Source organism: Crocuta crocuta, unplaced genomic scaffold, assembly GCF_008692635.1.
Source record: "Crocuta crocuta isolate KB4526 unplaced genomic scaffold, BGI_CrCroc_1.0 scaffold267, whole genome shotgun sequence".
Lineage (NCBI taxonomy): Eukaryota > Metazoa > Chordata > Mammalia > Carnivora > Hyaenidae > Crocuta > Crocuta crocuta.
Genome location: NW_027531899.1, coordinates 776,831 through 786,903, shown reverse-complemented (window position 1 = coordinate 786,903; position 10,073 = coordinate 776,831).

Here is a 10,073-nt window from a genome sequence, read left to right as displayed (position 1 = left end):
CAAACCTCCCCCCCCCCAGCGACCCCCCCCCCCCCCGCACAAATCCCAAAGAGCCACACTGTTATTATTTCTCCAGCACATTTGAATTCCCTACCTAGCACTTAACACTCAAGAGTATTTTTGTTGTTCATTGTGTAGCTGTGTTCCCCCAAAACCAGAATAGAAATTTGTCCCTGGGGGGGCGGATACCTTGTCCTGGGGGCACCACTGTATCCCCACCCCCTAGAACAATCCCTGGCACGTAGTTAGGACTTGGGGATCGATAAATACTTGTGGACTGAATGTGGTTTTAAGAAGGTTATAGCTAATGGGGTGAGTTTTACTTCAGGTCTAAACTCATCCACTCACAAAAACTTGAATAATAATAATCTCTTAACCTCTATGAATGGATTCCCACCTATCGGGCACGTTGGTAGGAACTCTATCCATGACCGTGTTAAATGGTCCCGCAGGTCGGAGTCTCTCTGCAAGGCTTGTTTTGCAGACATAAACATGGGCGCAAGGAGGGGAAGCCTCTTACCAAATACCACACTGCCGGAACGTTGTGGCAGCCAGAGCCATTCCCACAAATGTCTCAGGTCAAAGCCCCCACCTTTATACAGAGCACTGGACTTCACCCATATGGGTCCAGATTTGAGAAACAGTCTCATTTTATGCCGAAGGGTATGGATTTGAAACAGTGAAGTACTTAAAACATAGTTTCCTACATGATTAAGAAAAATTGAGGGGGAGGGAGATGGGCATGGAGGAGGGCACTTGTGGGGATGAGCACTGAGTGTTATATGGAAACCAACTTGACAATAAACTATTTGGAAAGAAAAGAAAGGAAAGGAAAGGAAAGGAAAGGAAAGGAAAGGAAAGGAAGGAAGGAAGGAAGGAAGGAAGGAAGGGAAAGAAAGAAAGAAAGAAAGAAAGAAGAAAGGAAGGAAGGAAGGAAGGAAGGAAGGAAGGAAGGAAGGAAGGAAGGAAGAAAGAAAAAGAAAAATTGGTATGACTATCACCCAATTTTGTTTTAGGGCCTCAAGAAGGGAATCCTTTAACAACTGCCCAGCGCAGTGGTTTATAAACTATTCCCACTGTTGCCGCGAGATGGCGCCACAGGAGCCGGCCATCCCTGCTGGAAGCCAGGCTGACTTGCAGGCATCAAGCCTTCCCGGAGCAAGAGGGGGGCCTTCCTTTGTGCTGTTACTTAAACATTCTCTGTCTATAAGAAAACCGTGACTGCGAAATTCGACACATGATCAGGAATTGGACTGTGAGCCGAGGGGAAGATGGCCATAAGGAACATTATTGGAACGCCTGATAAAATTGAAGTATGAACTGGCATTTAGATGAGTCGTATGTTAAATGTCTTGGATAGTTATACTGTGCATGTGGAAGAGAATGTTCTTGTTTTTGGGAAATACAAACACACGGGAGCATTAGGAGGTTAAGGGGCATGATGCTTTTCAACTTAATTTTCAAATGTTCAAAACATAACGTGTGTGTGTGTGTGTGTGTGTGTGTGTGTGTGTGTGTAGAGGGGAACAGGGGAGAGGGAACGATAAGGCAAATGGAACAATCTGGACAAAGCATATTCAGAAATCCCTTAGTCTATTCTTGCTACTTTTCCAGAGGTTTACTATTATATTAGTTACCCAAAAAGCCCTTTTTGTAGTCAGTGAGAACGTCGTGAAAGAGTTCTTTAAGCAGTGGTACTGAAAGTTATCAATTTCAGAGATAAAAATTAGATGATGACGCTGTGCCAAGGCACTGTGAAGCCCTTCCCAGTTGTTCTGGGAGGGAGATGCTACTATTAACTCCCATCTCCGTGTAGAAGCAAGCACAGAGAGGCTGAGTAACTTGCCCAAGATCACACAGCTACAGAGCTCATGCTTTTTTTTTTTTCCTAATGTTTTATTTATTTCTGAGAGAGAGAGGGAGACAGCGTAAGCAGGGGCGGGTCAGAGAGAGAGGGAGACACAGAATCCGAAACAGGCTCCAGGCTCTGAGCTGGCAGTCAGCACAGAGCCCGACGCAGGGCTCGAACCCATGAACCGTAAGATCATGACCTGAGCTGAAGTCGAACGCTTAACCGACTGAGCCACCCAGGCGCCCCCAGAGCTCATGCTTTTAACCTTCACAGACCATCAAGAAGGCCAAATGATGGCCACGGTATGCTACACTGGCCATTTAGGAGCAAGCACTGCACTAAATATGAGGGGCCAGAGAAGGCAGATTTAGGGGAAAAGTTGGAAAAAATGAAAGCAGGTTTATATGCTCTGAACTCCTGCCTCAACTTGACGTCAAGTCTATGCCAAGGTCAGTCCTGAATTATGCAAGGTTTAACCAAAATAAAATTGGGAAATCAAGTGGCTGCTGGTTCTAAGGTGCCTGAGCCTGCCAGCCATTAACACTGGGGCGAAAATTAGAATGTTCCTCACACAAATCCGATCGTTCTCGATATTTACTTGTAAATAACGAACAGCATACATTCAAACATAAAACATAGGTACATTCCCTTTGCCCCTGCAATTTAAGTCCTAGGTATTGGCCCAATGGATATGTCCACACATAAGCAAAACGCAGTGTACACTAGAGGCACTGGCTGTGATAGAAGATGATCTGGAAACCCCTAGGTGTCCACAGTAAGGGACTGGTTAAGTACATCAAGGGACATCCACACAAGGGAGTACCAGGCAGCTACTTTAAAAGGAAGCTCTTTCCAATAAGCACATTAAAAGGCTTTTAACATCACTGGCCATCAGGGAAATGCAAATGAAAACCACAAGAACAGATTCCACTTCACACCCACCAGGATGGCCATGATCAAAAAGACACCGAGGTGGTGAGAAGACCAGTAATTAGAACCCGCATACACCACAGGTGGGGATGGATGTAAAGTGGCGCAGCCGCTTTGGGAAACAGCCCAGCAGTTTCCTCAATAAAATTAACACACTGCTCAGCAATTCAACTCTTAGGTATATACCCAAGAGAAGTGGAAACATGTCCACCCAAATACTCATACACGTTCAGAGCAGTAGTATTCATAATAGCCCTGAAGCGGAAACAACCTCAATGTCTGTCATCTTGATAAACAAAACGTGGAAACTCCATACACTGCCATATTACGCATCATTTTTTAAAAATGGAGTAAAATGGAAGATCTATGGTAGAACAGGGACGAACCTCAGAAACAGGCTAAGTGAAAGAAGCCAGGCATGGCAGCCATGGACTGTAGGATTCCGTTTATATGAAATGTTTAGAAAGGTAAATCTACAGAGGCAGATCAGTGGTTGCCAAGGGCCTGGAGCCGGGGGCAGAGTTTGGGAGGACTTGGAGCATCATGGTTAAGGGGTATGGGGGTTCTCTCCAGAGTAATGAAAACATCCTAGTGATGGATACGCAACTCTGTGGGTAACTAAAAGCCATCGAATTGTGCACTTTAAATGAGTGGATGGATGTGTGTTATATCTCAATAAAGTGTGTGTGTGTGTGTGTGTGTGTTTTAATTTGAGAGAGAGAGACACAGTGTGGGGCGGGGGGAGAGGAACAGAGGAGAGACAGAATTCCAAGCAGGCTCCATGTTCAGCACAGAGCCCAACATGGGGCTCAATCCCACAACCCAGAGATCAAGACCCAAGGTAAAATCAAGCATCAGACGCTCAACTGACTGAGCCACCCAGGCACACCACCACGAGTGTGTGTGTGTGTGTGTGTGTGTGTGTGTGTGTGTGTGTGTGTGTGTTTATTTTTTTCTAACATTTATTTCTTATTGAGAGACACAAAGAGACACAGCATGAGCAGGGGAAGGGCAGATACAGGGGAAGACCCAGAACCCGAAGCAGGCTCCAGGCTCTGAGCTGTCAGCACAGAGCCCAACATGGGGCTCGAACCCACGGACCATGAGATCATGACCTGAGCCGAAGTCGGACGCTTAACCAACTGAGCCACCCAGGTACTCCTGTGTGTGTGTGTGTGTGTGTGTGTGTGTGTGTGTGTGTGTGTGTGTGTTTAAAAAAGCTTGTTATGTATTGATATGAAAGGATCTCCAGGATATATTAAGTGAAAAAAGTGAAGCACAAAACTGACATATATGCTCCCATCTGAGTAGGAAAATAAGAGTTATGTTTGCAAATGAAATACTTCTGGAAGGACACATACACCCAAGTAACACCAACTGCCTCTGGAGAGCAGAACTGGATGACCCGGAGTAGCACAGAGAATTGTTGTTTTTTAATTCTTAAGCGATGCCAGAAACATATAAAGAATAGCACAACAAACATCTGTGTGCCCACCTCCCAGCTTTAAAAACCATTCCCATACTGTTTTCTTTTTTTAAGATTTTATTTTTAAGTAATCTCTATACCCCGATGTGGGGCTTGAATACATGACTCTGAGACCAAGAGTCGCATACTCCATCAACTGAGCTAGTCAGGCACCCCTCCAACCATTACTAGGCTCTTGTGTATGTGAGGTCCAATCACATCCCATCCAACCCCTGGAGGGAACCATTATCCCACATTTGGAGTTCAGCATTCCTATGCATTTCATACATTTGCTACACTTAAATTATTTTAAGGTTTATTTATTTTTGAGAGAGAATGTGTAAATGGGGGAGGAGCAGAGACACACACACACACACACACACACACACACACGNACCCCGATGTGGGGCTTGAATACATGACTCTGAGACCAAGAGTCGCATACTCCATCAACTGAGCTAGTCAGGCACCCCTCCAACCATTACTAGGCTCTTGTGTATGTGAGGTCCAATCACATCCCATCCAACCCCTGGAGGGAACCATTATCCCACATTTGGAGTTCAGCATTCCTATGCATTTCATACATTTGCTACACTTAAATTATTTTAAGGTTTATTTATTTTTGAGAATGTGTAAATGGGGGAGGAGCAGACACACACACACACACACACACAAAATCGGAGGTAGGCTCCAGGCTCTGAGCTGGCAGCACAGAGCCCGACATCGGGCTTGAACTCATGAGCAGTGAGATCATGACCTGAGCTAAAGTCAGATGCCTAAAGGACTGAGCCACCCAGGTGCTCCACATTCGCTACATTTTAAAGAGCAAACTGACTGAATTGTTACATAAATAAATATTTGAGTAGTAACTCTTTTGCATAGTGCAGAACTACACATATGCTTCCGCAGTTTTTTTCTCTTCAATGTTTTGCTTTATTCACATTGATATTTGCGACATTAGCTCATTTTCGTTGGTACAGAACAGTCCACATCCAATACATCAGATAGTACGTCCTATACTGATGTGTAATTTGCCCAGATGGCCACAAAACACTCTCTCATCCCCGACACCCTTCTTACTATGAGACTTTGACATGCCTGTTGTCGACAGTTAGGGTCTATGGTCCCTCCCCTTGAATCTGGGCAGAAGCGAAGGAACGTGACTTCCAATACTAGGTTAGAAAAGGCACTATGGTTTTTCCTGGCTCTCTTCAGCAGCACGCTGTTGGAACCCAGCCACTACGCTGTGAGGACGCCTGGGCCACATGAAGACGCCATATGTAGGCATCCTGGCTGAGAGGCCAAGCTGAAGTCCGAGCTGAGAGCCAGTACTCGTCAACCACCAAACCGAGGACACTTTCAAGAGGACACTAGCCCCAGCCAACATCTTACTGCAACCACGAGAGGCCCCAAGTGACACAGTATGAGTCTAGTCAACCCCCAGAACCGTAGGAGATCATAATTATTGACTGGGGCCGGGAAGCTTTGAGGCGATTTATTGTGCATAAGATCATTGAACCAGCCATGCCGCATTCTGGCCATTCTCCCGTTAATGGATATTTGGGTTGCTTCCAAGTTAACGCTGTTAACAGTGATCGTGCAAACATTCTTATCCATGTCTCTGTACATATGTGTTAAGTGTCTCCAGAACGGTCGTTGCTGGGTTAGGAAGTATAACACCTTCACTTATACAACAGCCTACAAAATTATTTTCCCGAATGGTCACTCCCAGCTTCCACCTGAAGAGCAGTGTACCATATTCCCAGTACTCCAAATCTTTCTCAACCCTGGAGGCTTTACATTTTTTTGCCAGTCTACAGGGCACCAAACAGTCTTCTGGTACCTATCCTTTTGTGTCTCTGAATTTGTTACTGTTTGCGTGAATGGGTCCCAAATAAACATTTATCACTTTCCTATTCTAAAGGTGTTTTATATATTTGAGTTCCATATAAGATTACGTTAGTAAAAAATTTTTTTTAACGTTTTTTATTTATTTCTGAGAGAGAGACAGCATGAGCAGGGGAGGGTCAGGGAGAGAGGGAGACACAGAATCTGAAGCAGGCTCCAGGCTCTGAGCTAGCTGCCAGCACAGAGACCCACGCGGGGCTCGGGCCCACGAACCGCGAGATCATGACCCAAGCCCAAGTTGGACGCCCAACTGACTGAGCCACCCAGGCGCCCCAAGATTACGTTTTCTAAATAGGAGCGAGTACATGGTGTCGATTCCCAGTTACCATTCTAAGTAAAATATTCTGGGGCTCCTTGGAGAAATGGCAGACTTCTAGAACCAGGGTAGGAAGCCTGCAAGATCAGCCCTGAGGATCTGGAGGGCCAGAAAGTAAGGAATACTAAGAATAAACAAAAACAGAAATACCCATCACACAATAATGGAAGTATGTTAAAGGACACAGGAGCCAACTTGAAGAGTCCCCAAATGCCAAAGCTAGAATAAGGTGAACCACTAAATAATTCAAGTAGTACTGGATTATATAGCCCAAAGTATAAAATAAATACCCAGGAGTCCATATTGATGAAAATAAACGAATGAATAAGTTAACAGAGAAAAGAGACACATCTTCCTTGCAGAAGAATTCCCAGATTTTTTTAAAATTTTTTTTATTTTTGAAAGAGCGCAAGCAGGGCAAGGGCGGGGGGGGCGGGGGACAGGGGATCTGAAGCGGGCTCTGCGCCGACAGCACAAGGCCTGATGTGGGGCCTGAACTCACGAACTGTGAGATCATGACCTGAGCCGAAGTCGGATGCTCAACAGACCGAGCCACCCAGGCGCCCTCCCACATTTATTTCTAATGTATGTCAGTACTTTGCCCTCAAGGCAGTGAAGCCTAAGCCCTGTGCTCCTTAGGTGTGGGCTGCGCAGACTGACTTCCTTTCAAAAAGTTCAATACGGAAAGCGAGAAAGCAACTTGACAGTGCAGAAAGCTGGTAAACAGGAGGTAATGAAGCCAGGTGCCCAATGTTAAACATAACCTGCATATACCCGATACGATGTGATAAAATGGCACTGTTTCTCTGAAAAGCACATGACCCTGGTCTCACAGTGAACGACAAATCCCAATTGAGGGACCATCTCTAAGAGACTTGCCCAGTCTTCTTCAAAACCATCAAGGTCATCAAAAACTGTCACAACCAGGGGTGCCTGGGTGGCTAAGTTGGTTAAGCATCCGACTTCAGCTCAGGTCATGATCTCACGGTTTGTGGGTTCGAGCCCCACATCGGGCTCTGTGCTGATGGCTCACAGCCTGTTTCGGATTCCATGTCTCCCTCTCTCTCTGCCCCTCCCCACTCACTCTCTGTCTCTCAAAAACTGAATAAATGCTATTAAAAAAAAAAAAAAACTGTCACAACCGGAAGGGGCCTTGAGGAAGCATCACAATTCCCTATTTGTCAACACAAGTGTTTGACAACATAATCGTAATATGCTATCCTGGAACAGAAAAAGGTATTAAACCTAAGGAAGAAGCTAAGGAAACGTGAAGAACTATGGGCTTTATTGAATACCCATGTGTCAGGAATCCACTGTAACACACAAATCATGCTAATGTAAGACGTTCGTAATAGGGGCCATTGGAGGTGGGGCATCTGGGAAGTCTGCCCGCATTAGGGCACTTCTCAGTTTTTCTTCAAGTCTAAAAGTATTCTAAAAAGTAAAGTCTGTTGGGGGACTTGGGTGGCAGTCGGCTGAGCACCCAACTCTTGATGTCAGCTCAGGTCATGATCTCACGGTTCACAGGATCGAGCCACACGTGGGGCTCTGCACTGACAGCGTGGAGCCTGCTTGGGATTCTCTCCCTCCCTCTTTCGCTGCCCCTCCCCTGCTTGTGCATGCTCTCTTGCTCGCTCTCAAAATAAATAAATAAATAAACGTAAACATTTTTTATTAAAAAAATAAAGTCTGTTCTAAAAAATAAAGTCTTAAAAACAAACAAACTTAAAAAGGCGAGGCTCCTGGCCAGCTTCCTGACAGCGGACCTGGCCCCGCCACGTGCCAGCTGGGTCAGGCTTTGCCTGTTCGATGGCGTTTGCGGAGGCCTGGAGTTCACAAAGCAGGTGAAGTTCTGGGTAGGGAAACAGCAGGCCTTCAAAGGCGGAGGTGTCTAGTAAGTCGCGCTCACCGATCTAAGTCGGCTCAGGTGCCCAGAGGAGGGAGAGGGGGCAGCAAGGCCGCCACAGCCTAACGCCTGGCCCGTCCAGGTGGCACCGGGCTCAGACGCTGAAGGAAGGGGCAGTGGCGCTGTCTGGACCCTGGCTGCCCGCCACAGGTGCTACAGGTTCCCATCTTGCTTTTGCATCGACTGGTGTGAGCTCAGAAGGTCACCCCATCCCGAGCTCACCATCCAAACTGATCCCTCCACCCGGACTGGCTGGGATCTGGCTCTAGGACTTAGCGTGAGCCCCATGTTCGCTGCACCTCCGTGGGAATCTGTTTATGGGATGGGAATGGCAAGTCCCTGACCTCCATGCTGCTGCCATTTCCCTAAGGACTTGGGAAGCCTGTGACCTTAGCCAAGCCCGTATTTAGTACTTTCTGGCACAAACGTGTGGTCAGTGTTCGGTCTCAACGTTCCCTGACCTGCTTCCTCCAGTGGTCTCCGACCAGAAGAGTCCAGCGGCTCTCCATTCCTTTCCGGAACGGGGCGACGAGTGTACGAACAAGTCACCTGAGGTCCCCAATAATCTTGGGGACGGGGGAGGGAGCCTGGTTCAGATTTCCTACTGAGCCAATTATCAGTAATTGCACTGAAGTGATAATAACGGGGATCCTTCATAATCACCCCTGAGCTGACTCCGCACGGGACAAGCTTACCCACTGCAGCACTGCTTACGCTGGTGAGAGACTGGAAACCCAAATTCCCTTTCCAAAATGGGCCNCAAGCTTACCCACTGCAGCACTGCTTACGCTGGTGAGAGACTGGAAACAACCCAAATTCCCTTTCCAAAATGGGCTGGTGAAGTAAATTAGGCCATAAATATGTGCCTGTGCCTGCATGCGTATACATATATGTTCCTCTGCCTGTATGCATGTAGGAGCGTGTGTGTGCACGTGCAAAGCACACACACATAAACACAGCCCTGGAAGGATTCAAGATACAGGAGATCCTGGTGGCCTCTGAGACGGAGACGCAGGAAGAAAACTTCTCCCCGTACAGTCTTTTGTATCCTGACCCACGTGAATGAACGCATTCTACTCAAAAGCACTTGACAGAACCAGAGGGAAAATGACACCCTGCTGTGGGTCACAGGTGTTGGGGCTGGTTTGGGGGAAGCACCAAATCATATGGCGGGGACGCCGTAGCTTCAGAGCAGCTGGGAGGCACAGGAGGCGTCTGGTCTGCCCCCACCCCCAGCACACGGCAGCGGGAGGGGGCAGGACGCTCAAGGGCCACAGCACCCAAAGCTGCAAACGCTCCCCACAACGAGATGATGGGGTGGCGGGAACACGTACACGTGAATAACTCTAGAAAATCCAAAACCACTATCCCAGGGCCCCCCCACCCCGCCTTCCAAAAGGTCCTCATTTCAAACCCGCAATCAGACAGTACAAGGTATGGTGTGAGGGCCGAGACTCCTGCTGGGCTCCCTGACCTGCCACCCGCCAGCTGGGTGAGACGTGGGGCAGCGTCCTCCCCTCTGCGCCTCCATGGTGACGCGGCCACCCTCGCGCAGGTGAGCCTTTCGTGGGTAAGCGAGCGATGCGTGTTTCTTACATCACTGTGCACCAGGAAATTACCCAGTGCTCTTAAACAGCAACCGGAACTTTTCCTCTGAACCCTGGCAGTTGCTAGAATTCTCCATGAGGTGGAACCA